General features: G+C 39.8%; 1 protein-coding gene across 2 annotated transcripts in view; it reads right to left on the bottom strand.

The window, feature by feature from the left end:
• Window positions 1-23,887, bottom strand: part of ST6GALNAC3 (ST6 N-acetylgalactosaminide alpha-2,6-sialyltransferase 3) — a 522,576-nt gene that overhangs the window by 177,872 nt on the left and 320,817 nt on the right. The gene's annotated exons all lie outside the window — the stretch shown is intronic.

The following is a 23,887-nucleotide window of genomic DNA, read 5'->3' as shown; positions in this document are numbered from 1 at the left end:
AATTACATAGTCCTCATTAAATGAAAAAAATGTGACTCAGAATAGCTCAGTAATAACATTGGTTAATTCATTCTAAAAGAAAACACTATCCCTTTAGGCTTAAATTTATAACCCCTAGTCTAATGACCCAAATGTGATGGACTTCCAGGTCCTTCAGGAATTATTGCCATCCTCAATCAACTGTCCTTTAATCTAGCTTGCAACCTAGTCTCATTTGATGATTAGCAGTCTGCACTTAAGTGAGTTTAGAAAATTGCATGTTGACACAGAGGAAATTTATACTTTTTGCAATCAAATGCTGTAATGCAAAAGATTGAATTACAAATTTCATTTAAAGTAGTTTTAAGAACAAAGGAAGTCATTTTGCTTTTCACTCCAATTTGAGTAGTTTAAGAAAAGGGTAAAGCATAAAGTGATAGGTATGTTGTGAAATGATAAGATTTGTAGATATTTAATCATCGATAGAAAATAATTGACCAATACCACCATGAACACATCAAAACTAATATTATTTTGAAGTTACACTGAAATGATGACCAGAATAATATGGAAATTTTTTCAGAAGGAAAAAATATTAATTTTAGGGGATTTATAGTTAAGGGAAAGTATTATTATTCAGAAAAAGTATTACCAGGGCCTCACACAATGCACTTCACATTTTTAGATTTCTTCATTTACCCTTCATTTAGGACAATTATTATCTATGATCTATCAAACCCAGGAATGGCAAACCTCTAAAACTTCAACTTTTGCTCTAGCAAATGAATAAGAATGTTCCTTATTTCTGAAAGAGAAGACACTAGGTTTTTCTCATTTGCCACATGCACACATTTCATAAATCTGTCTTCCACAATATGTGTATATTTATTTAATCACTTGTTTTCCCATAGATAAGCTAATAATAACAGTTGTAATATCTTTCATTCTATATATATTCTCAAATTATTTATAGATTCATAGTCTTACTTGGTCATTTCAATCAAATCTTTGACATAATATATTTTTTAATATCCCTAACCTATATACTTTTTGAACATTGAATACATGAATTATGAACCCAACTTCACACATAAGGAAAAATGAGATATTGAGAAACTAAGTGACTAAGAGCACTGACTATGAGTTACCAGAATATAAAATGGCAATGAAAAGTTATCTTCTAGTGACAGCTCATATATGCATTTGTACATATTTATCAACCAATTGCAGTGAATTCAATACAAAGACAATTTTGTTCACATGACAATAAAAAATGGTTTATTACAACTTTAACCTCTCTCTCTACTATCCTGTAAATAGCTACTTCTTCTAAAATACAATTTTATAATTTTGTTTTGCATTTATTTGTTGACATGTCTGCATCCCTCACTGGAGGAGGTACTTTGAAAGCTTTATAGTTCTGCCCAGCTGGCATGGCTCAGTGGTTGGTTGAGTGTGGACCTATGAACCAGGAAGTCACAGTTCCACTTCTGGTCAGGGTACATGTCTGGGTTGCAGGTTCAATCCACAGTGTGGGGAGTGCAGGAGGCCGCCCATTGTTGGTTTTCTCTCATCATTGATGTTTCTGTCTCTCTCTCCCTCTCCCTTCCTCTCTGAAATCAATAAAAATATATTTAAAAAATAAAAAATAAGAGATTTACATTTCCATGTTATTTGTTGTTGCAGGATTTATAGCACATCATACATGTTCTATAAAAGTTGTTGCATAATTAAATGAAATGCTGATTTGTTATTATATGTGAGTTGATTCCTTAGGATAGAAGCTTATGTTTGGTTAGCATCCTGAAAGACCAAAATGCTTAGAACATGACAGTTTATAGTCAGGAAGCACCATGCCTATGTTTACATGGATACAATGAGTGGCAATAATTTTACGGGCATGTGAAAACAAACCTACTTTCTGTCTGTGATTCCTGCTACCTTAGTTTCTGGGTGGCCTGCCATGGTTTGTTTTTTGAGGTTGGTATATATGAGGAGTAAGCAAGTAGCAACACATCATGCAACTTAAATGAGCATGTAGCAATCAATAAGAACAATCAATGAGAATGCTAACATGAGTAAATGAATGAATAAATAGATTAAATGAAAAATTTAAAAAACACACCTCTGTACTCACAATGATATGCTATCATAATGTATAAGTCTCATTGTGTCTCGGCCGTATCTCCTACCATCAACGGCTTTGAAAAACAACTGCTATGTTGGACTAAGACTACTGGATCTTACAAGGCAGTCAGTGCTATTTCCTGAATTTCTTCCATTTGGGAACAACTGGCAGCAAGAGCAAGAGCCTAGCCCTGGGGTTTCAACAGAAGTGACCCGTGACTTGTAGTTTTGTAGGCGCCTGCTAACCATCGGATCACTTCAACAATCCCCATGGCCTGCTGTCCGTCTCCAGCTCAGCCAGCCATTGTGGTCCTGCTTGGTGGTGAAGACAGACAAGGAAAAGGACATTTGATGGAGAGCTAGAAGCAAGATCCAAAGCCAGGCACTTGTTGTTTTTCCTTGCCCAATGTAAATAAGATATATGTACACATGCACGATGAAACAGTTTCAAAAAATACAGGATACTATCAGGAAGAAAGTAGACGTCATGCATAACCCCACCACCAACTCTAACTATCCTTATGGACTTTAAGACATACTGCATAGCTGCATTACAAAATGCAACACAAAGGAAGTCCTGGAATAAGAGGGAGGATAAAAGTATTTCTTTTTCTCCTAGCCAATGTGGCTCAGTTGGTTGAGCATTGTCCCATGCATCAGGAGTTTGCTGGTTCCATTACTGGTCAGGGCACATGCCTGGGTTGCAGGCTCCACCCCCAGTAGGAGATGTGCTGGAGGCAGTTGATTGATGTTCCTCTTTCACTGGTGTTTCTCTCTCTCTCCCTCTCCCTTCCTCTCTCTGAAATCAATAAAAACATATTTTTAAAAAATATTTATTTTCCTCTCATAAAGTTAAAAAAAATCTCAAGGAAAAATGAAAGCAAAATAAGAATAAAAGCCACCAAGAATGACAGCATTACCAGATATCTAGAAGATACACAGAGCAGAGAAAGCTTTTAAAGGTAGAATGAATAGATACTGATCAAATCAGCCTGTCTGAAAACACCATGGCACAGAAGAGCATAAGTAGCTGAGGCAAGAGCACTGAGGAAGAACAAAGAGAGCTACAGAGGGAACAGAGAGAGCAGTAGCAGGAGGAGAGAGAGACATTGGAGAAGTGAATTTGTGATGGATTAACCTCTATAAAATGAAGAGCTACAAAAAATCAGGTGGATCTGTCTTGAGTTTTATTTTATTTTTTTACCAAATGCAATGTATTTTATTTGGAACTTCTGAATAAAAGAAACAAAAATCATCAAATTTTAATATCAAAGCTCTTCATCCATTCTAGAGTACAGGAAATAAAGCCTTGAGATTGTAGGAGGTGATTTATCCAAGCTTATCTAGCTAGTTAGTGACAAAGTTGAGCAAGCATGCTTAGTGTTCCCCTGCTTCTGTTTCTGGGGGTTGCTAAAGTGGCATCAGCTACTGATGACACAGCACTTGCTCTTTCAGAAAAAAGAAGTTAAAGCCCTTCTAAAATGGGAGATTGACACCACTGCCCCAGCAGGAGAGGGGTTACCAGGGCTATGATGCTGATCCCTGTTTGTCTGTCCTCTCCCATGAACTATGAGCTAAGAGGACACTTCCCTAAGAAGGTCTTTGAATTTAGGGCAGAGGGGATTGTGCTTAATTCTTCCAAAAGGTTTTACAAGATTCCTATAAGAAAGAGGCTCAGAAAATACTACTTCTCAGTATGACATAAGCTCCAGGCAGATTCCAGTAGTTGCAAGAAGGCTTTTGAGTATTGTCTCCAAGTGCTTGCAAAAGTCACATTTGTTGAGGACCTGGTATATACAGAGTGTTCTGCACAGAGATGTAAGACAGCCTGGAGGGGCTTCCCATCATGCTCATCTCATTGGCCAGTCAGAACCATGTATAAAGAAAAAGAAACAGCCAAAGCAGCCTATACAAAGTGCAAGATACAGGGTGGGAAAATAAATGCCTGAGGAATTCACAGGAGTGAGAGATAAACAGGGCTATTGCAGACAACTGCATGAAACGTTGACGCTTGAGCTGTGTCCCAACAGATTTTTATGACTGAAATACAAAAGGAAGGGCATTTCATATGAGGGATCAAGTTCAGAAAAGCTACAAAGCTCAGAGTATATTGGGGGGAGGGTGTATGAAGAGCAGACTCATTTGGTTAAGCTAGAAAATATTTGTAAGGGCTAGTTGGTGATGAACTTAGAGGACTGGGCAAAATTTTCATGTCAGATGAAAGATATAGATGTTGAAGAACCATCAAAAATTTGTGGGGAGGTGAATGAAATGCAAAAGTGATTTAGGATGATTATACTGGAAGAAGTATAAAATGTGACTTAAAGAACAAAAGAGAGGGAACAGAAGCACAAAGTTTTAATAGTCTAGACATAATTTGATGAAAATCTTAAAATAGAAATAAAGCACATACTCCTATAATCAATATTATGAAGCAAGAGATGGTGGTCTTGATAACACAATCAGAGTGGGGTCGGGAAAGAGAGCCAAGTTTTAGACAGATTAAATTTCACATAGAAAATACTAATAGCTAACCTAGTTTTAGAGACCAATGTGTAGAATTGGTGTCAGAGATGACGATAACATGTAATATTGATGGTTGACCTCTGGAAGTGATTGAGTCCTCTCACAGAGGGAAAGTTTAATGTATGCTGAACATATAATGGGGACAGAAGAAAAAAAGAGACCAGTGTCATCAATTCTTGGAATCACAGTAGCAACTGACCAAGTCTTCCAACTCCTACATGAATTTCCTTGAACAGTCTGCTTCCTGTTGCTTCCTGATGCTTTGAGACTGATGATGGTAGCGAAGGGTCTGGAAGGAATCCCACAGACCCTCATTCTGATAGTAAAACCTGAGCAGTTGGAAACCCAGGTGGCTTGGCCAATGCCATCCAGGGCTCAAGTGTCTCAAAATTCCATTTGGGGGACATGTTGATTGCATGCTGAGAGTCCCCATGCTGTTTCCAATATGATACATGTAATTACCTTTTTCAAGGAAGGAAAAATAAGTTTGAATGAGTACCTAAATCATTAAAATTCAGGGGAGTAAAAGGGACACTAACTTGGAATTATTCTCTTGATATTATAATATGGATGTAAAAGAAATCATAATAATAACTGATATTTACTAATGCTTACCATGTGCCAGGTCCTAATGATGAAATTTATAAATATTAGTTAGTTTAATTCTAACAAAAGTACAGAAGGCAGATACTATTATTTCAATATTACTTTAAACATGGGAATACTGAAGCTTAGAGAGTTTTTAAATGTGGCCAAAGTCACACAGATAGGATACAGGGAACAGTCATGTGCTCTAATCTGTGGCAAAGAACAAACACCTCTCTCATCCATCATTATAATCCAAATATGGATGAACCTCCTATAACTTGAAAATCTATAATAATTAAAGTGTAATATGCAAATCGACTGCACAACGGAACAGCAGAACAACTGTCTGGACAACCTTCGGATGACCATACTATGACACCCACTGGTGCCAGGCTAGCCAAGGCAGGTGCGATGCGATTGGTTGGGGGCCTGGCCATTGCCCCATGATCGCCCTGCAGAGAGAGGCCCAGGCCACTGGCCAGGAGGGCGATCAACCAGGGGGCTCCATGATCATCCCTGCAGATGGAGGCCCAGTCCACTGACCAGTGGGCTGTGGCAGGTGGGCGGGGCCTACTTCTTTGGGGCAATTGATGGCGGGGCTCCTGGACTGTGAGAAGGCACAGGCTGGGCTGAGGAACCTCCCCACTCCCAGTGCACAAATTTTGTGCACCGGGCCTCTAGTACATATATATATATATATATATATATATATATATATATATATATATATATATATATATACTGAGTGGCCAGATTATTATGATCTCTGAAAGCATAATAATCTGGCCACTCAGTGTATATCCTATATAATAAAAGGCTAATATGCAAATTGTAAATTGTCCCCTCGACCAGGAGTTCGACCAGCAGGCAGGCTAGCCAACCGCCTATGTCCCCTCCCCCTGGCCAGGCTGGCCGGACCCCACCCAGGCATAAATTCATACACCAGGCCTCTAGTATATACACACACACACACACACACACACACACACACACACACACACACATATATACTAGAGGCCAGGTACACGAAATTAATGCACGGGGGGATGTGTCCCTCAGTCCAGCCTGCACCCTCTCCAATCTGGGACCTCTCAAGGGATGTCCGACTGCCCGTTTAGGCCTGAGCCTGGTAGGATTGGGCCTAAATGGGCGGTGGGACATCCCTCTCACAATCCAGGACTGCTGGCTCCCAACTGCTCGCCTGTCTGCCTTCCTGATTGCCCATAACCACTTCTGCCTGCCAGCCTGATCACCTCCAAACCACTCCCGTGCCAGCCTGATTGATGCCTAACTGCTCCCCTGCCAGCCTGTTTGCCCCTAACTGCCCTCCTCTGCAGGCCTGGTCACCCCTAACTGCTCTCCCCTGCAGGCCTGCCCCCCCGCCACAACTGCTCTCCCCTGCAGGCCTGGGTCCCCCCCAACTGCCCTTCCCTGCAGGCCTGGTCACTCCTAACTGCCCTCCCCTGCAGGCTTGATCGCCCCCAACTGCCCTCCCTTGCAGGCCTGGTCCCTCCCAACTGCCCTCCCCTGTTGGCCTGATCAGCCACAACTGCTCTCCATTGCAGACCTGGTCCCTCCCAACAGCCCTCCCCTGCTGGCCATTTTGTGGCGGCCATCTTGTGTCCACATGGGGGCAGTCATCTTTGACCATATGGGGGCAGCCATCTTGTGTGTTGGAGTGATGGTCAATTTGCATATTTCTCTTTTATTAGATAGGATTAGATAGGATAGAGGCCTGGTGCACAAGTGGGGGCTGGTTTGCCCTGAAGGGTGTCCCGGATCAGGGTGGGGGTTCCCTTGGGGCGTGGGGTGGCCTGGGAGAGGGGCCTGTGGTGGTTTGCAGGCTGGCCACGCCCCCCGGAAACCCAAGCGGAGGCCCTGGGATCTGGGATTTATTTATGTTCTATAATTGAAACTTTGTAGCCTTAAGTGGAGGCCAAGGCAGGCCAGGGCAGGCGGAAAGCTTGGCTTCCTCCATTGCCAGGGAAACCCAAGCCTCCTGCTCTCTCTGTGGCCGCAGCCATCTTGGTTGGGTTAATTTGCATACTTGCTCCTGATTGGCTGGTGGGTATGGCTTGTGGGTGTAGCGGAGGTACGGTCAATTTGCATATCACTCTTTTATTAGATAGGATATATATATATATATATGTATGTGTGTGTGTGTGTGTGTATATATATATATATATATATATATATATATATATATATATACACACACATACATACACACACACTGAGGGGCCAGATCATAATAATCTGGCCACTCAGTGTATATAACTCTAAGGTACAACCGAACAACCAGTTGCTATGACGTGTGCTGACCACCAGGGGGTGCATGCAAAACATGGCAGGTGTCAACCACAGTGGGATGGTGGAGCAGGTGAGTGGGGGCACCAGACCAAGGCGGGGCACCAGTCACTGTCATCGGGGCAAGCCTCTGGTAGTTACTGAAAATTCTTTGCTCCTGCAAGGCATGGTCCCACCTGGCGCTCTCATCTGTTGCTGGTGTCAGAGCCGCCACTCACACCTGCTGCCAGTGCCTGGCAATGGCCCCAATTGCTCAGCACTGTCAGCGGGTGCGAGTGGCGGCTGCTGGCCCCAATTGCCCCTCAGGGCTTCTCCATCTCTCCCTGCTCCTGAGGAGTGATCAGGGCCAGCAGCTGCCACTTGCACCCACTGTCAGTGATGGCCCCACTCACACCAGCTGCCGGTGCTGGTCCCAATTGCTCTGCTCTGTCAACGGGTGTGAGCAGGGCCGGCACCATCAGCATGTGGGAGTAGCAGCGGTGGGAGTGGTGCTGCTGGCAGACAGGGGACCAAGGGCCATGGTGGGAGGAGCTGGGCGGGGTCACAGAGGATGGGCCAAGACCCACCCCTGTGCCCACTGCAGCCTGGGGACCCACAGTTCCTTTGAAAGTACACGAATTTGTGCACTGGGCCCCTAGTTTACTATAACAAGTCTATAGTTATAGACAAAACAAAAATGAGTCTCACACACACAGATTTGTGTGAGGGGAAGGGTGAATGGGTGTTTTAACTGTATCAATTAAATAGTCCAAGAAACCTCTTTATAAAGCTACTCTTGGTAAGAACTTGCATTTCCAGTTCATCAAACAAAAAGGAATAAATTTAAGGTTTCTGATAGGACTGACAGTTACATCTCAAAACCCATACTGGAGATGGACCTCAGCTTCACTAATGTCTCCACATACACTATTTCGAGCAACATATAGTCCATTTACAAGAAGTGCAGAAATGTTGTTAAACTTAATTAGATGTAATCGTCACACTTCCATTAACTAGCAATATCATGTAAAGATAAACTAATGCATAATGAGTTCTTTCATTGTCACATAATTGTAATTTTAATGATTATATTATGACCATTATAATACAATGCATATTTTTAATTTTCCCATTAGTGGGCAATTATTTATAAAATTTTCTATTACGATCTGTCCATACAGACCAAGTTATTAATGCCTTCATTTTCCTATAATGATGACCACAGTGTTGAAATCAATATGATGGCCACAGGGAGAATTGCAAAGTAACATGGAAAGAACAACAAAACTACAACCATGAAGTCAGCTTATTCAACACACGCCTGAGGATATTTCAAGATGGAGAAAAAAAAAAAGAATGATATATTTATATTCATATGAGAAGTTCTAGTGTTTAAGATTTCCTCAAGTATATTGTCCCTCATTTTGGGTGCCCTTTAGTCTTTAACTCTTTCCAAATACAGTTTCCATGATATGAAATATTCAATAGCCTAACCTTTGAAAAATGTCTTAAGCAGTTTTCACCATTTGGAGAATTAAATTAACATCCCACAAAGCCATTTCTGAAAAATTTTTTGAATGGTTCAATCTTTATGTTCTATGTTGGGAAGTAAAATGATGATGAACTATATAATTCATCCCCAAAGATGACGAAGAGTAGGGGACATTTATTAGAGCAAAGGCAAAGGGTGATGTGACTGGAGAGTGATTTGGGTCCTGAAAGCTAATCACAAAACAATAACATCTAATAGTTTTTATTTTTAACCATTATCTCTGAGAACTCACAGATTCCCTCATTATTCATTTTGTGAAGACTGAGACTATATGGTGGACTTGGAAAGCCATCTAGGAATATGCAAGCAGACCTAGAAATACAGCCTACTAGAAACCTGACCTTAGCTGGTTCTGTTACTAGACCTGGAGACCTCATATGGAGGCATCACAAACCTGTCAGGGCTTCCCTATAGCCCTTTGAAACCATGTATGTTTCTCCCAACCACACCAATGTTGTTTCAGTTACTTTTGAACCCCTGGCACCTTGCACTCTACAAGGTTTGTGAAATAAATGAATAAACTAGTTAGATTTAATCCCCACACTTCCAGGTAGATCACAGCTTATATTATCTAATTTGATGGTAAAACTAAACAAGTTTTAACATTGTCCAGTGCCCCTTTCTTAGAAAAACTGTTGGTCAACATTCAAATAAATATAGTTTGGTAAGAAGAGCTGACTGTTTTATTTTTCCATTCAAATGGAGGAGAGTCAAGAATCCTGGCACCTAATGGGTGACTGGTTCTCAAACACTGGTCTGAGTAAGACACTGCTAGGAACTGATTACCAGGCAGAGCCCCAGGTCCTGTGCCCAGAGATTCTGACTCCACAGGGCTGAGAAATCATGTTTTTATCAAGATCCTCCATAAGATTCGGAAGCAGGTGGTCCATGGAATACATTTAAAAAGCACTGCAGCTGGTGCTCAGTTCAGTGGTGGGAAGCCATCTAGACCAGTGAACACAGCACTGGCCTTGGATTCAAGAGACCCTGAGACTGAGGCTGCACTGCAATAGGAGGTATGACCCTGATAAAACATCTACATCTACCCTGGTCTTCAGTTTCCTCACCCAGGATATGTGTGTTGGCCTCATTTTAGAATCTCCTGAGACTGCCACATGAGGGGGCCATGAAGTTAGTAACAGAGATTCTATGGATAAATTTCAAAAGTCAAATAGGAATAATTTATTTATCAAATATACAAAAGTCTTCTTGACACATGCAGTTTTTGTTTTCAGCTAGAACAGTGGTCGGCAAACTCATTAGTCAACAGAGCCAAATATCAACAGTACGATTGAAATTTTTTTTGAGAGCTGAAAACCGACTTCTGCACATGGGCCACAAAGTTTCAATTGCACTGTACGTGCACGCCCGCACGTGGTATTTTGACCCACACTCAAGGGGCCAAAGAGACGCATGTGGCTCGCGAGCCGCAGTTTGCCGACCACTGGGCTAGAACAATATCTTCTGGTTATCAAAATTTCTGATGGCAGTTATATTTGCCTCAGATTTACAAAAATGAAGAAATGAATACTACTTAACAAATGTAGGGTTGTTGTTGTTTTTTGGTTTAGTTTTGTGTTGATCACATCTTTCAAAGCATAAAGCCCACAGGAGTAAAATTTCACAAAGGAGTATTGTTACAAAAAACATTACATAGTGCGCTAGAGATTTCTAAGTTCTGTTCCAATCCTAAGAGTTCTTAGCCAGTGTTGCTGCTTAAATTAAAACAACAATCCCAAACAGCCTCAAGTCATATACTCAACAACTGGAGAGTTGAGTGTCATCTATGTGCCAGGCACTATTCAAGGGGGCAGAGATACAGCACTGGGTGAAATGTTCTCAAGGAGCTTGCAGTTTAGTCTGGGAAGACAGAAGAGAGCAGATACATCAGGCCTTAATAAATAACATAAAGGACATGAGTTTGGTAAGCCGATGGGGTGGGGGAGGAGCAGGCATGTGGAAAGTGTTGTAAAGGAAAGGTTCTCTGATAAGGCAGCATTTGAACCAAGACTTAAAGACATAACACAGAAAAATAACAAAGAAACCTGGGAGTACTCAGCTGTATTGAATTATAGAATACTAGAGGCTCGGTGCACGAAATTCATGTCCCTTAGCCCAGCCTGCACCCTTTCCAATCTGGGATCCCTCTCACAATCCAGGACTGCTGGCTCCCAACCGCTCGCCTGCCTGCCTGTCTGATTGTCCCTAACTACTTCTGCCTGCCAGCCTGATCACCCTCTAACCACTCCCCTGACAGCCTGATCAACACCTAACTGCTCCCCTGCCAGCCTGTTTGCCCCTAACTGCCCTCCCCTGCCAGCCTGGTCACCCCCAACTGCCCTCCCCTGCAGGCCTGGTAGCCCCCAACTGCCCTCCCCTACTGGCCCGGTCACCCCTAACTTCTCTCCCTTGCCAGCCTGGTTGCCCCTAACTGCCCTCTCCTGTTGGCCCGATTGCCCCTAACTGCCCTCCCCTGCTGGCCTCGTCACCCCTAACTGCCCTCCCCTGCAGGCCTGGTCCCCCCCAACTGCCCTTCCCTGCAGGCCTGGTCCCCCCCAACTGTCTTCTCCTGCAGGCCTGATTGCCCACAATTGCCCTCCCCTGCCGGCCATCTTCTGGCAGCCATCTTGAATCCACATGGGGGTGGCCATCTTTGGCCACATGGGGGCGGCCATCTGTGTGTTGGAGTGATGGTCAATTTGCATATTACCTCTTTATTATATAGGATATGCTTTTCAAACAGAAAGATAATTCTTCTTCTCTATTATCATAAGCCTTACTCAACCTAATACATTTATAAGCTCATGTTCTGGGCAAATTCCATGTTGTAGAAAAGCACATGTCATGAGTTCTTAACAGGTGAAATCTCTAGTCCACTGATTATTTGACAATGAGGTAAAGCCTGGACTTTGGTACAACACCTGTTTTTGCTGCTTCAAGAATATCTTGGTTTGCCACACATCCTTGTGGTCAACATATTTTTCCTTCACTCATATTTTTTTGTCTTGGCAGGGATTCCTAGTTGCTTTCATTTCCTACCTACTGACAGGCCGATGAGCATGATTTATAAATATTAAAAATAGGGTGGTGAGACTGATGCAAAGAACCTGCCAACACATGTCAGAACCTCTGATGAATTCCCAATAAAACTAGAGAATATGTTTCAACTATCAGTGGCTCTCCCATGTCTAGGACATTGTCTGACACCTGGTTAGCACCCAGGGAATATGCTTAAAGAATGAATGAGACGTTTGTAAAGACAACTTGAATAATACTTCTGTGCTGCTGATCTCAAACCAAAATAAAAGCTCTGCTTAAGCAGAATAGCTTGTCATGAGTGTATGTGGATGAGGGTGTGTGGGTGTATGTTAGTAAACAGGATGTCTTCTATATAAGAAAGCGTGGCAGCTGCTCGCTAGGCTCCTAATAGAGGAAGTTGCCAGTTTTACATCCATGAAAGCCACCATTTGCATAGATCTTATAAAGAAGGCAGACCATAGAAATGGAAATAGTACATGATCACCAAATCTCACTTGTGCTAGAAAGTTCTGCCTGTGGTTTTTGATTTTTGGAAATGTGGATGTGCTGACAACAAAATTAACTTCCCGAAAGAACTAAGAATTGCCTACTCTCATCATCCTTTTCACTATAATTTACATGACTTGACGGAATTAGATGGTTATTTTCATTGGGGTGATCTGCAAAATCATAAAATGATGTGTATTTTGGGAATGCCTAATTAACTCTCGTTAGTTCCACTGAGGTTTTAGCTACTAACATAAGCAATGCAAATATCACGGAGGTGTTCACATCTAGTTTTAATATCCACAAAGTCGTACTCAAAGGACTTGAAAGAAAAACTTCTTTAGAAATCAGGCAACAGTGAGAATTCAAATCTAATGAATAGCCTGTGGATTAAAATGAGATATACACTGATTTGCAAAAACTTGTCTCGAAGCAAATAGCAAGAAATACTTTTATAACTGAAGCCAATATTAATCATCAAAACAGCAGAATTATAGACATATATACACAAAGTCCATCCCTATTCACAGTTTTTATCACAAACATTAACTAATATTGATCAAGCTGTTTGTCACAAAAGTTTGCTTCAACATATAATCAGCATCTGAAGGGAGAGCCATGTTTCCCAGACAATTGCCAGCACCTTGTGTCATTCCGACTTGTAAATAATGGGCTGCTCCTATTGAGTACCATCTGCTTAATATAGAAAAATCTCCCTCTTGATTAGGAAATTCTTCTTCTTCTTTAATATTTATTAAACACCCACAATGTGCTTGGCAGCAAAAACACCAGAAACAGGCTCTCTGCCCACCAAGAATCCACCTGCTATGAAAAATATGATGAACCAGTTATACAGTCATTTCTGTTTTTAACATATTTTATGTAATTCTTTCTAGGTGACAGAGTTGCCAATGGTTCACTCTTTGGAAGGGTCATCTCTCTTAATTAAGGTGGAATGGTGAGCGATCAGATGAGTTATGAGTGAAGTAAAGATAAAGAGGAGACAAAGGGCAAATTAATTATGGAGCATAAGGAAAGTTTGTTCCATTGATGAAAGAATATTTAATGCACATGTAAGTAAACCCAGCTGTACTCTTTAGGACTACATAACATATTAGAAATATAGAATATATAGTAGAAAAGTGACCTTGAAAAGGCAACCATTCTTTGTTTTGCTTTTATCTTCAAAGCCTCTGTGCCTTCACAATGATACATACAACTATGCTGTGGGATACTCATTTCATTACAAGGATACTAATATCTTAATTAATAAAGATTTAATGGTCAAAGATCTGCTATCAACTGGAAGAATTAAGGCACATTGACAAACTATCCCAGAAGGCTCTCTTTTTCCTACACTCCAATCAACAGAAATCTAAGAAAATTTGACATGTTTAATATTTCATCTATACCAGTAGAGGGCATTTTGGGGACAATAGCTACCTATTCACATCAAGAGACTATTACATATATCCCTGTAATAGTGCCTTCACATGAATTATCTAGCACTAACTTTAATTATCCTTTTAGTAAAAATTATAAATTTTTAAAAATGTGCTTTTGCTCTAAGACTTGAATATCTTAAATATGTTCCTTTTTTCTCAGATCCTGAGTTCTAACCACCTCACATGGGAAAACATTCACCATGACGCTACCAGTGTTTCACTGTTTCAAGTTTTGTTTTGTTTTTATAATTTGAGTTAAATGCTCATTCTTCTTTCTTCACAGGGAAAATGTACAATTAATGACAAAGAATGTGATGACTTTGGTCATCATGTTAATTTTTGTACCAAAGTTTTATTGCTTTTCACACATCAGTAATATCAATTGTCCCAGTTATCCGCTTGGAACAGGGTGAGTCAGAGAATAAGATATTATCAGTATCTTAATTTTATGCATATACTTCCTAGATAACCACCTCACCCAGATAATTCAGGCAAAAGGGAAATTACATATTAGTGGAGGTAAAGCTGTAAGGAAGGCAATTGTCAAACAGTGCCAATATGAACTTCCAATGAATACAATCTGAAAGAAATACATGACAGAGGGATAATGACTAGCTCATATATTGTCAGGGTAATAAATACCTAATGACAAAATTGTAAAGCAAATAGTAGATTGAACATACACCCAAATGTTGATTCTTGATTCAACGTCAGAGAACAGAATGATTTGTCTCTCTGTCTAAAATGATAAAGCATCACTTCCTCATAAGCTAATGAGCAACACCATCTGGCACAACCATCAAGCAGCAAGATCTTAAGAGAGTGGAGAATAAAATGACAGAGCTGCAGCAGGATTTTTGTAGGAGGCTAAAAAATTGCTCACCATTAAAAAATAATCATGATAAAAATAACTTTAGATTTTCACATAACACTACAGCAATAGTATAAAGATGATAGGACCAACTGTTCTCAAAATAATCCAATATGGTTTCTGATATCTTCAAATCTTTCTCTACCACAGCGGTTCTCCAAGTGTGGTCTCAGGACCAGCATTACCTGGGAATTTGTTAGAAATGCAAAGCCTAAGGCTTTGCCCCCAAACCATCCCAAAAACTCTCAGCATGGACCCAGCAATTTACGGTTTAATCAGCCCTCCAGGTGACTCATATTTGGAAACCATTGTTCTACCAAACCAAATAAGAGTCAGAGAGTTTTGCTGTTTCTGCTGGATACCAAAAAAAGTAGCTAATATGGTCAACTCTTTTTAAACAACTGGTCCATGTGCTAAACAATAAAAATCAGTCAGACCAGTTTGTTGAGTGACATGATGATCTCTTTGAATATGAGAGAGCTGTCATCCTAGTATTTTTTTTTTTTTTTTGGTAGAACAACAGCAGAACAAATTGCTTAAAACAGCTACCTTAATTATGTGGTTTCTGAACATATGTATTCTCTTCTTCTTCTTCAGCTATTTGGTGGACCCACTGAGACAATATTGCAAATTTGCCTGAATCCTTTATTTAATTGTTTTCCCATCTCCTTGTCATTCATTCAGCAAATATTAAATACCTACTACAATGCCATACACTACATATATATCAGTGACAAAAACAGACAATGAACTCTGCCCTTAAGGAAATCATATCCTAGTGGGGAGATAAACAAAAACAATAAATGATACAATTAATAATTATATTAGAGAATGTTAGAAAGTAAACAATGCTATGGAGGAAAATAAGAATAATAGGACAAGGTAAAGAGAATTGTAAATGCTGGTTATGGAAAGTGGGGGTGTCAATGTTAAGTAGTATTATGGTAGACGCATTGAGTGGGTGACAAATGAAAAAAGGTTTTAAGGGATGATGGCGTGGATCATGCGATATATGGAAAAGGAGGGTGATCTAGCAGACAACTGAAGTAAAGGCCTGAAGGAGGGAGCATATCTAGTGTGTTTGATATTCAACTAGAAAGTCTGTGTGCCTGGAGCAGAGTGAGCATGAGGGGAATTTAACAAATAAAGGTTTGAGAGGAAACAAAGGGTCAGATCACTGTGGAAGTCATTGTAAGTCATTGTAAAAACTTGTACTTTTACCCTAAGGGAAATGGGGGACTATCCCTGGGTTTTGAGTAGAAGAGTGGCATGATCTGAGTTATGTCAATACATTTTCATTAATTTTCCTCTAGGCCTATGTACAGATTATCCAACTATTTATGCGGTAGGCTGGAAGACACTGCTATCATTTTTTTCTTTTCTTTGTGTTCTGCATGAAGTTATTTAAAAGTAAGGCAAGCTATTTTATTTCAAAGAAGAAACTGTTTTCTTGGGAGACAATTAGAAGATAGAGTTGGAAAATAATCCATTCTCCTTTACCTGGGTCTTGTTTTCTGCCTTCTATGTGGTTTTTTTATCTGCTTCCTGAGACCCAAGATATAACCTTGGGTTTGAGTGCTCAGATTTGTTTTTTCACCAGGCAACTGACAGCTCACAGAATTGTGAGTGAAGTCTTGGAACCTGATTCACCACTGAAGTAAAACTAAAATGGAAACCTATATTTGAGGAATGGCTCTGTCAGTGGCTTATTAAAAACCCAATGCCCAGTCCACAAAATCCCTACAGAAGGTAATAGATTTGCCAACCTTTGGGTAAGACAGAGCAAGGGGTAGTCTCTCTGAGTAGAACTGTGGAAACTTTTCTATCAAAATCCAATCCTAGAACTTGCTTTGTTTGGTATTACTGTGACCCCTAGTACTAAAGAAAACTGTTTTGAAATTCATAAGTGGCAATGGGACTTGTAGACTTAATAAAAAAATATCAGGTATTTCTTTCCCTCGTTTATTTAAATGTTTACTGAATGCCTCTTAGAGTCAAATATTACATTAGGTTCTGGGGAATATGTATATCTATATATCATTACTCTCTGCTATGCATTATTGCCATTTATGTCTAATCGCTCCAGGTATGTAAAGTTCTAATTGGAGATATAGCAAAAGGCTTCATGGAAGAGGTAACTTCTGACTTAGTCATATCAGATGCATTTGTGTTTATAGTGATGGAAAGCAGTGCAATTTAGGCAGAGGGAGCAATCTCTGCAAAGGCACAGAGACAGGGCTGTATTAGTATTTACCCAGGTAAGAGGCAAAGACAACCTAAGCTGGAGCAGTGGCAGTGGTATGAAAGAAATAAGAAAGAAAATGAGTTATTGCTGAGGTCATTTCAAGAAAACCTGAAATATCTGTGGACCATGTAGCATAAAGAAGTAGGGTGTAAACAACACATTTGTCTGGTACTTTGTTGGCAAACCTCTACTATGTTAGGTCTGAGAATAAAACGAATGTGGGCACAGTCCCTGTCCTTAAGAAGTGTACTGTCCAATGAGCAAAATGGACAAATAAACACAATAAGGTCAGTTAAATTCTTAAGGACTTCTGGGCCCCACGCTTAAATGGCCAGGAACAGGGCATGGGTACAAAATGAGGATCCAACTACAAGTAGGTTACCAAGGATATTTGGGAAATACCTATTCTTTACTTATGTATTTATCTGGTTCAAGGAACAGTGAACTGTTGTCCCTTCATTCAAAGCAATCTAAAACAGCGCAATTCAAAGTGTCATCTGCAAATTAGGAGCACTTGTCTGTCCTGGGAACTTGTGCAAAATGCAAATTCTCAGGCTCCACCCTAAATCGCCTGAATCAGCAGGTGACTGTATGCATGTTCAAGTGCGAAAAGCACAGCAGTATAAAACAAAAGGCATAGTATAGGACAAAACGTCTCAAAACAACCAACTCTCTCTTAAGAGTTAAGGCATACAAGAATCATGGAAAAAAAGAAAGAAATTGCCCCTGGCTCATATTTTTTCAGGGCAGGTGTATAACTATTCTTAATTTTCTTAATTTTTAAGAGAGACAAAAATGGTCAATTTAGAGAAATCAAAGGAGAGGAAAAGTCCAAATTACAGAGATAAATAAATCAAATGAAGAATTTAATCGCATGACTTTAAACAAAGAGAAAAAGAAAAAACCTTCAAAGCCTTCCTAAATTTTAAAAGTGAGAACATATTCTATTGAGGCTTCTAATTCCAGGCCTACTTGTCTTTGAGGTTCACATCGTTGGTAGTGTTCAAAAGCCTTCACGTTGAAGGAATGTTCAAAGCAAGTGTCTCTTGGGACTTTCTTTCTATACAGTATAATCTAGCTATGGATCTAACTATTCTGCCAAGTCACATTCTCAGGTGCTGGAGAACATTATTTCGCTAAGCAGACTAGGTGTTCAAGTCCTGATTTCTACAACCAGAATCTGCACAGTCTTCCTTTGTAAAAAATGGCCACTGAATTTTAGCAGTTTCTCTTGTTTTAATCCTAAACAATGCTGCCTTGTCAAATACATCATAGCATAGTTTCACACTGTGTATATGCATGTCCATGTATATATGTCAATGTGTGTGCATGTGTGGGTTTTTAAACACATGACAGGTTAGTTCTGATAGCTTGCTAAAGTGCAAATGTCCTTGCCATCCTCCCATTATTAAAATAGATTCTTTTCCTCTTTCTTATTGAATTACTAATTTCTAGCATGTGTATTATAGAGGAGGCCTACTATATATAGGTCACTGGATACCATTATGAATATGGGAAAAAAGAAGTCCCCTGTTTCCCAACGTTTGTTAGCGTGCAAGCACAGGCCTGGGTAACTCAATACACTTTTTGACTCAGGGCTCCTCTGGGTCTCCCTGTGACTGCTACGTGAACTTACTGTTCCTGCCAAATACATCAGCTGGGTGGGAACATTAATTCGTTTTAACAGAGAAGTATGTCAATGTTGCTCTCAAAAAAGTGCTGAGCTGCTATATTGGAAAAAAACTGCATTCCAAGAGAAAGAAAATGGGGCGGGGGAGAGGGAGTGCTGTTTTAATAGTGTCCTATCTATCAATCCAAGGAATGTTGTATTTTGCCCATTTTCTCTTGGTCCAGGTTTTCCTGAGGTTAGTACCGATTTATTCTACGTCACAAATAATTAGACATTTTGTTTTCAGAGTCCAGGTAGAGTAATAGCATGTCTTTGGGTGAACTGGGCCGTATTCTGCACCTGGTGGCAGGCCTGGGCTGGCAATGTTTTTTGTTCTTGTTTTTGCCTCCCCACCCTGGCTGCACTGCCTTTGTTGAAGGGACTCAAAGCGTTCCCAAATTCTCAGGAGAGAGGCTTGAAACCTCTTCCCACTATAGGAACTACTAAATATGTGGAGACCTAAGGAACGTGAGCCCATTTGATCCCTAAAGTCAATCACACAGTGGCACAAGAAACTTTCCCAATGGCCTCGCTGTGATAGCAAAAACTGGGCCACACTTACACCCCATGCCGGATGACAAAGCTGTCTCCAGGAGAAACACTTTCATACTTAATGAAATAATGGGTATGCTTTGCCAATGTATTTCTCAAGTGGGATGCAGGCTACAACTGCCCACCTGCCCACAGGTAAGCAAAATATCTCACGCTGACTCTCAGTTGCTTCTCCAGAAGAGTTAACATTGTACCCGTACATGGCCAGGCACATAATCATATTCTTTAAATGTTGAGTGTGGCATCATGTAACACTGTCAGCCCTAGGACACCTCTAGATGTACGTATTAATGCAAATATTTAAATGTCAGCAGGCTAGTATTATTTATGTACACCAATCAGTCAAAGGGGAAAAATAGATCCTTTTTGGGCAATATTACTTTAAACATGAAACTTTTAATTCCAAAGGTTTCTGGTTTGTTGAAGGTTGTTGTCTCCCAGAAAAACATTTGGTAAGTGAAAACATAAACGTGACCACTGTCCAAAGGACCTAGAATCCCAACGGAAACTAGGCCCCAGGAGATGGAGACAGAAAGGGCAAACAACTTTCTCTTTCTTTCTCCCAGCCTTTCCATCAAGGTCACCCTTTCTTATTAACAAGTCAAATAATTTTAGTAAGTAACTGATAAGAAAGCAAATTAAACTTCATTTGGTTTTCCAATATACTTAAGAGTTGGTCTGAACTCTCTAAGAAATTTAACAGTAGCTCTGGCTGGTGCTGCTCAATTGGTTGAGCATCAGCCAAAAAGGTGCCAGTTAGATTCCAGTCAGGGCACATGCCCGGGCCGTGGGCTTGATCCCCAGCAGGGGCCTGCAGGAGGCAGCCGATCAATGATTCTCTCTCATCACTGATGTGTCTATCTCTCTCTCTCCCTCTCCCTTCCTCTCTGAAATCAATAAAAATATATTTAAAAAACAAGAAATTTAACGGTATACATATTTCTTCTACCACTTCATGTTTCTCAATGAGGAATCCCTTAAAACAAAAATAAAAATGACACCCTGCATAAATGAGGGAGGGGCTTATTTTTTTAGAAAGGACTTGACAATTTGAAGAAGCTAGCTTAGAGGCAAATTTTTCTTTGAGAAACTCCATTTAATCATTTACCTATCATGAATCACTTTAACTAGTAAGGACACAATTTTTAAAAATTCTATAAATTATGCATTATAATGGTGACATAATCTCTTCATTAAAAACTTGATGAGAAAATGAGCACTTGCTGAAAAGTTCCAATAAGCTCAGGCAAATCAAAATAGCTTTGCAACTATTTTGTTAATTTAATGTTAAATTAAGTGGGCATCCCTATTTCCTGACTTCCTCTAGCTTGCAATGATGTATACCACTTACTCTTATGCACTTAAGAGAAAAACATTTATAATTTTTGTTAGGACATAACCAACACACAGTTTGTGAGCATGAACCCATATGAATGCCTGCCATTAAAATTCCTTCTTTGATGCAAAATAATCTAAAAATTCTTACTGTAATAATATTGCTGGTTGTGCTGTTATTCTTACTTTAAGATTGTTGTATAGGTATGTTGTGGGATAAAGCAGATGAGCATTTACATTGGTGTCTCTAAGACCTATGATTGTCAACATGACAGAAAAAAATAAACAGATCTAAGATTCATGGGATAAAATAAAAGCCTGGTAGCTCTGAATTGGAATAGAAAGTTCCAGTTTGAACTCATAATGATTTTACCTTTAAATGATATATACAACATATGTTGTTTACATATTAGCTCTGTCCAATGAAAAGACCAAGAAACAAAGAGCAACCCTGTGCCAAGCACCTGTAGCACCAACATTATGCTCTCTTAAATACTAAAATGAGAAATATCTGAATCCAGGTTTTCACCAGGATATGTTCAAGTAGAACGTGAAGCATAATACCAGGAAGCAAAGAAGCCATCCAGACCACTAAAGACATGTCAAAAGGACTCAAAAGCCAATTTGAAGAGATTCCCACAACCCACAATAGGATAATTTGAACATAAGGATATAATTTTAATGAACTGAAATATTTCAAATATGTCTGGCCTGCATAGTTTCTGTTGAGAAATCCGCTGACAGTCGTAATGGGTGCTCCCTTGTAGGTAACTAACTGTTTTTCTCTTGCTGCTTTTAATATTCTGTCTTTATCTTTTGCTCTTGGCATTTTAATTATGATGTGTCTTGGTGTGGTCCTCTTTGGATTCCTTTTGTTTGGGGTTCTCTTCACTTCCTGGACTTGTAAGTCTATTTCTTTCACCAGGTGGGGGAAGTTTTCGGTCATTATTTCTTCAAATAGGTTTTTAGTATCTTGCTCTCTCTCTTCTTCTGGCACCCCCATAATTTGGATGTTGGTACGCTTCAGTATAGAAATACCAACATAAAGGAAATATCCTAGGGACCATCAGCAAAATCTAGATTGAGGGAAGCTCTGTAGAACAAATTAACTTTTGTGTGTGTGTTTTTTTGTTTGTTTGTTTGTTTGTTTTAATAATAGAGCAAGAGAGAGGGTGAGAAATTCTAGATTAAGAGAAATATAGGTGACATAATTAATTGCAATGTACAGACCTTATCCACTCCTGATTTGAACAATGTATGGACTTTAATGTTAATCCTGATTCAAATTAACTATTCAAATTAAATATTAATGAGATTATTGGAGAAGTTTGAAAACAGACTAAATATATAACATTATTAAGGAAATATGGTTGATTCTTGTGTAGGACAATGGCATTGTGTTTATTTTTAAGAATCTTAATCCTTTAGTGATACATGCTGAAATTTTATAAGTGAAATAATATGATGTCTGACGTTTGCTTCAAAAATAATCATTGAAGAGGGGAAAAGTGAGTACTGGTATAGATGAAACAAGGCTGGCCATGAATTAATAGTTATTCAATCTGAGCAGTGGGTATACAGAGGTTCATTACACCATTAGTGTCTCTAGAAGTATGACATTTTCTTTCATTAAAAGGTTAAAAATACTCGTTTGACATTTGGCAATGAGCATCAGGTTACTATGGGAAATCCTTCGACAATAAAATCCAAACAACTAAAGTTAGGATATAGATTTAAATCAGAGTGGAGATAGCAGCTTTTGAGGTCATTTTGGTCAATTCTTGTCAACCAGATTTTACCTAAACCATGTATTCTGCTCATTTCTAAACCACTAGCATAGTTGTCTTCTTTGGTCTGGTTGTAGTATTTGGTGAAGCAACAATACAGGATTAGACTTGGTGAAAAAAAAAAAAAAAAACAGCCAGAAAGTATTAAAAAAATTATTTTGGCTACTACCCCTACTTTTATTTTATTTTGATAACTCTACCAACTGAATGATACCTGAAAATTAACTTTACCAGGTGAGTTTTTCCCCACTATACAAACAGCTCCTCTCATCACAGGCAGTAGAGAAATGCATCTCCCAAAGCTATATTCTCCCAGTTCTTGTTATACAATCCACACATTTGTGGCAGTGCTGTCTCATGGAAAGCTCACAGCAAAAGGCAATGTGATATAAACACATGGAAACATATGGCATACTAAATTTTTCCCTGATACTTCAAAATGGCTCAAGGGCTTATAGTTATAACTGGGGGATACCCCAAGTGCTAACTGTGACTAATCAACAACAAAAGACCTCTAATTAATTGCATTGCTCTGGGGTAGTGAGAGACCAAACATTTCCAAAGCCCCTTGAGAATGGTCATATTTATGTGAAACGGTCCTACATGTGAGATTACTTACTCTTCTTATCTCTACTGCCTGTCTCCTTCGATAGCTTATGCTACTACACTGATTCAAATATAACCATTGGGATTCTGCTTGGTAAGTCTAACAGTATAAGGGGTCAGTATTATGGCTACTTCTGTCTTGCATTTCATTAGAAGCTATTCATTTTTGGCCCTCAGAAGTAGAAAACACTAAGAAGGAGATAAGATCCTATATAATAACAGGCTAATATGCAAATCGAATGAACTGCGGAACGACCGGTAGCTATGACACACACTGACCACCAGGGGGAAGATGCTCAATGCAGGAGCTGCCCCCTGGTGGTCAGTGTGCTCCCACAGTGGGAGCACCACTCAGCCAGAGCCAGGCTCATAGCTCATGAGCACAGTGACAGTGGTGGGAGCCTCTCCCTCCTCCTCTGCAGGGCTAAGGATGTCCGACTACTGGCTTAGGCACACCGTCAGTCAGACATCCCCCCAAGGGCTCCCGGACTGCAAAAGGGCACAGGCTAGGCTGAGGGACCCCCCCACCCCCGAGTGCACGAATTTCGTGCACTGGGCCTCTAACTTTAAAATAATTAGCAACATTGAAATTATACCCATAGACACCAGAAACTTCTCCCTTACAAGAATATACCTCAATATAAGGTTATGTTGATAATATTGAAGAGTAAAAGGTACACATTTTGAGGAATCAGAATGTTAATATTGGAATTAGAGACAATGGTCAATTTATCCATGGTATTGAATGAATAAGCAAAATTCACGATGATTTAAAACCTTAGCAATTACTTTCA

Source organism: Plecotus auritus (genome assembly GCF_963455305.1).
Source record: "Plecotus auritus genome assembly, chromosome: 2".
In the NCBI taxonomy this organism is placed as follows: Eukaryota; Metazoa; Chordata; class Mammalia; order Chiroptera; family Vespertilionidae; genus Plecotus; species Plecotus auritus.
The sequence above is the reverse complement of the archived record's forward strand: the minus strand, read 5'-3'. Positions and strand labels throughout refer to the sequence as shown.